Genomic DNA, 5192 nt, shown 5'->3' with positions numbered 1-5192 from the left:
CGTGTAGACGATAGCACCGTCTTTCGTTTCATTTTGTGCCTCATACACGTATTTTCTTTAATGATATGGGGTGTCACTCGTTCCAATGAATAAGTATGTTTCTATGTCCATTCGCAAGTAATTGCGCCAATCATTAGGCTCATCACTTAGTTCACGCAGTAATTCAATATGGGAGAAATTTTGCCTTTTCAAAAGCCACTTTCGCGACCACTTTGAACGCTGGGGGCTTCTGGGACGTTCCAATCTTTTTTTTTTTTTTTTTTTTTTTTTTTTACGTCAAAATTGACAAAAGGAGTACCTCCTCTATGACGATGTTGACAAAACTGATCGAAACTCGTGCAAACATCATGGTACCGTGTAGACGCAATAAAATTGTATGGTTTTCATTCCGTCTTAAGACTGCGCAGACAAATTGTTGTGCAAAACGGAGCGTGTGGACCTGCCTTTATTTCACATGGTTTAAGATTGATGTTTTATATAACATGCTCTCTTATTAATGGGGCTGGCTTTGATAATTTTAGTTTCTGAAGTTTTTTCAGTATAGTTTATGGATACAAGAAATTAGTTGGAGTATCCTGCTTATGAACGAGTGGTACTTCTTAGAAGTATACGATATAGTAAATTATTGTAAATATTTAGATTTTGAATAATTTTATGAATATATATTAAAATTGTACTTAATTGCTTGTTCTTGCTATATAGCCATTGCCACTTTTATTCTACCGTATATCCTATTGATTAGTCTTGGGTTATATATTGAGTGGCTTCTCTAAATTGGTATTATAAGAGTTGCGGACCATTCACTTAATTATGTTTGCACCAATTTTCTTTCCTAATATGTTTATTTATGCAGAGGAGTACTTTGCTTACATACTCATTACTGGGAAATGAATATAGTTAATCCGAAAATATATGGTATTTTAGAAAGAAAATAATCTCTATATCTCTCGTTTTGATAACAGTTTTTGTTATATTAGATTAATCAGTTTAGTCTTGGTGTTGATTATGATCAGCGATATGACAGATTTACCTCATATTTAACCTTTAATGCATTAAATGTATTGTACAAATAACTTCCTGATTCTAATTCATCAGTCCTAATATACTTATTTTCTTATTACTGGGTGCATCTCTTTATATTTTTTTCCCATTTTATTATAATCCTTATATATTTTTCATCCCTTGTCTAAATAAGGACGAGTTGATCGTCACAACTACCTTTTGAAGAAGAATAAAATACTTCATATCTTAAGTATCTGAGCTTTCTCTAATCTCAATAGATGTTTGACCCGGTTCTTTTGTCTGACTTCCCATCACTTTTTTTATTTTTTATCTTTGTTTTTATATTCCTCTCCTTCGTTTGTCTCCTGCACCCTTCTTACTACACTTCCCCTGCCCCCTTCCCCTCCTACCGACCAGTGATTAAATTATTTTTGATTACCGAAAAGAAAATTTACATCATCCCCTTCTCTATTAGCATGGAAAGCGAAGTATTGTGATTCTCTTTCCCCAGTCTTTTTTCTTTATTCTTTATTGTTTTATTTTCTTTTTACATTTCTATTTTTTTAATTATTCATTTTCAAATAGTTATTTTACTTCTATAAGCCTTTGCTTTTTTCATAGAATTGTTTATTTGAGCGTGATAATTTCCCTTTAGTTCTCCTTTTTTCATTTTTTCCTTCATATATTATATATGCTTTCGTTTGAGATATTTCTTATACGTTCTTGATTGTATCGTAACACGAGGAAATGTCGTTACTTTGGTTTTAATTTTAAATGTATATGAATCCTGTTTCTTTATCTGGTATTTTGTATAATTTGTTAGAATATTTTTTGGGGTGCTGATGTTAACTTAACATATTCCTTGCTCCATCTAAATTCTCCAAAGTTGACCCAAGTTTTTAGTTTTATACACTTCATTTGCTTTTTATTTTTGTTTCAATTTCTTTTTATTTTCAATTGGTGTCTCTATAATCTTTCATTTTCTCTCACTTCTATTGTTTTTGTTTGTTACCGTGTGTGTGTATATATATATATATATATATATATATATATATATATATATATATATATATATATATATATATGCACAGAGAGAGAGAGAGAGAAAGAGAAAGAGAGAGAGAGAGAGAGAGAGAGAGAGAGAGAGAGAGAGAGAGAGAGAGAGAGAGAGAGAGATGAATAAATAAACTAAGTTCTAAACTCTAGCATTGATATCTCCCTTGATATTACTTTAGTTAATTTTTTCTTTTAGTCACGCATTTCTTAGGAATTTCTTAGTTAACTCAGTCCTTTTGATTTAGTGATTTATTCAAACGCCACCCCTTCTACGAGAAGAGTTTATATATATATATATATATATATATATATATATATATATATATATATATATATATTATGTAGTGCTGTTCACTCGTCTTCATTTATATTCCCATATACGAAAGTATTAACAGAATTATGTCATACCGCATTCTCTCGTTGAATTTAAAATTTCTGTAAGTAATTATAGACAGAAGACTTTGACAAGAAGTAAAGTTAAAAAATAAACTAATGAAATGGTAAAGATAAAATATAATTTTTAATGTTTGAAATATATATATTAATTCTTGTATGTGGAAGTTTTTTTTTTTCCATATCGCTGTCGTATGTCATACATAAAACTATTTCCCAGTTTTAAGCATACAAACATATACGCAGTATTTTTCATGCGTAGACAAGGTAAGGAACACGAATTAAGAGTGTGTGGGGGAAGTTGTACGAACCTATGGAGATATAAGAGAAGAGAGCTAAGGAGGGAGGGAGGGAGGGTAGCGTAGGGAAGAAGGGAGGAGTCTTGCGTATTAGTATGGTAATTGGAGGGAACCCCTCTTTGGCGTATTCATTACCATGTCACGTATTTGCATTATCCCGGTAATCAACATAATTAGCCAGAGGAGGTGGACAGATAGCTAGTCTCTCAAATACATCCATGCTGACGATGATGAGAAGACGCAATGTTCCACCTTGAATTCTCTTGACTCATTGAACTTTATCTGGTGATACAATCTTTTAACTTTGCCAAGTGTTTTCATCATTTCTTATTTATTTTATATTTTCATATTACATTTTGTTCATTGTGCATTTGCCACGAAGTGTACAATCGCGTTTTTCAAATCTTGATACAAGAGGAGAGTATGGTTTTAATGACAATGGGTAACAATGACACTTGTAAGTATTCAGAGTAAGTTAATGCGAGAAAGTTATATTACAATGATCTTCAATAGATTAAAGTTTTCTGGAGTACTCGTGAACTATCCTGCGAAAGTCTGATCCCAATCGAAACGAAGTAACTGAATGTTGTTGTTATAAGAGCGGGATCATCCTTAATGTAATAAAGAGGAACAATGGTGCTCCTGGAATAGCGAGTGAGCCTTGTTAACCATCCCTTAGGGATGAGGGTCAGTCCAGATATGATAACAGATTTTTGATTCGCCATCGGGGAGTCAATAGCCAGAGGCATCCCTGATGTCCAGAGGGAGTTCGTCAGCGCTCTGTTTGCACGAACGAGCTCTTCCGTGAGCTGTAGAGGGAGGTGCCTGTCAAACTAGAGAGAGAGAGAGAGAGAGAGAGAGAGAGAGAGAGAGAGATCCATTGTCTATTGGCCTTGGCTTTTGGCACTGCCTTTAATACTGTTTTTACCTAAAGATTGATTTCAATGTTTTCCAAACAACAACATGGTTTTGTCGTAATTACATAATATAATAGTTAAAGTCGTAATTTTTAAAACTTGCTATTAGGTTTTGGGCTATTAGGCTGTGCTAAGATTTTTCCAACATACAGTATATTAGAAAGGTCGCGCCTTCTAAAATGTTCTCAATCTGTCCGTTCATGGTTGGCTTTTCCTATTTATTTTTCCACTCAACTTGTTCGGTTTAAGCGATGATCTTAACTTTTATTATATTTTTCCATCACTAGCGATTGTTCCTCTCAGCTTTCAAACTCTTGTGTTTAGTTCCTTACACATTTTAGATCATATAATCCTTCTTCCCTTAATTCAGTTATTCAGGCTGCACAGCACTTTTACCGTGCGGGTTTTATTCCACCATTTATTTGGGGAAAAAAATCCGGTGGGTAAAAGTGCTAGGAAGGCGGTGTAACTAAGTTGGGGTCAGAATTATATGATCTTGAGATCAATATGAAACTGATACAAGAGTTTGTTTGTCTCTGTGCTAGTAATATCTTCATGAAACTGTTATACTTTTGCATGTTCTCTCTTAAACTCTTTATTTTATTTGTATCATAGTAATTTGTAAATCACAATCACAGACAGACAGGCACACACACACACACACACACACACACACATATATATATATATATATATATATATATATATATATATATATATATATATATATATACATATATATATGTGTATATATATATATATATATATATATATATATATATATATATATATATATATATATATATATATATATATACACATGGCTGAGAACTATGAAGCGTGGAGCAGGAGATGATGAATGGAGAAGTATTGAATTAAAAGCTCAAGATTGAGACGACTGGCGAAATCTAACTGAGGCCCTTTGCATTAATAGGCGTAGGAGGAGATGATATATATATATATATATATATATATATATATATATATACATATATATATATATATTTATATATATATACATATATATATATGCGTCTTTTGTAAAATTATTTTAAATTTGATTAGCATGATTTCACTCTTCTTTGATTACCCTATTTCGTATTAGAGGATTTTTTCTTATTACGTGACATGTTCTCTGTTCAGATTTTTATGCAACAGGTAACGTTCTTTTTCATCGTCTGTGGTTCTCTTCTTAAAAATAGGGAAAGAGTTTCAAAATCTTTCATTTTTAGTGAGATTTCGTGTCAAATAGCTCTTAATAAGTAAAGGGAGACTTCATTAATCTTATGTTAATGAGTTCGACTTCATCTAGTTTTCGTAGTTTCGAGTGTCTTATGAAGACTGGCAATCCTGGCACCTTTATTGATATCATTCGAAACTTGTAATATTCAAAATTCTTCAATTTCTGTTATTTATCAAAAGTGTGCTGACAATGTGTACTTTGAGTGGTATTTAGAGCTTAGGTGGATGTGATTTGTTTATTTTATCAAATAGTAATCTAAAACCTATTTTACAACCGATACTC

The sequence above is a fragment of the Palaemon carinicauda genome, chromosome 31, assembly GCF_036898095.1.
Source record: "Palaemon carinicauda isolate YSFRI2023 chromosome 31, ASM3689809v2, whole genome shotgun sequence".
Taxonomy (NCBI): domain Eukaryota; kingdom Metazoa; phylum Arthropoda; class Malacostraca; order Decapoda; family Palaemonidae; genus Palaemon; species Palaemon carinicauda.
This window is presented reverse-complemented; position numbering follows the sequence as displayed.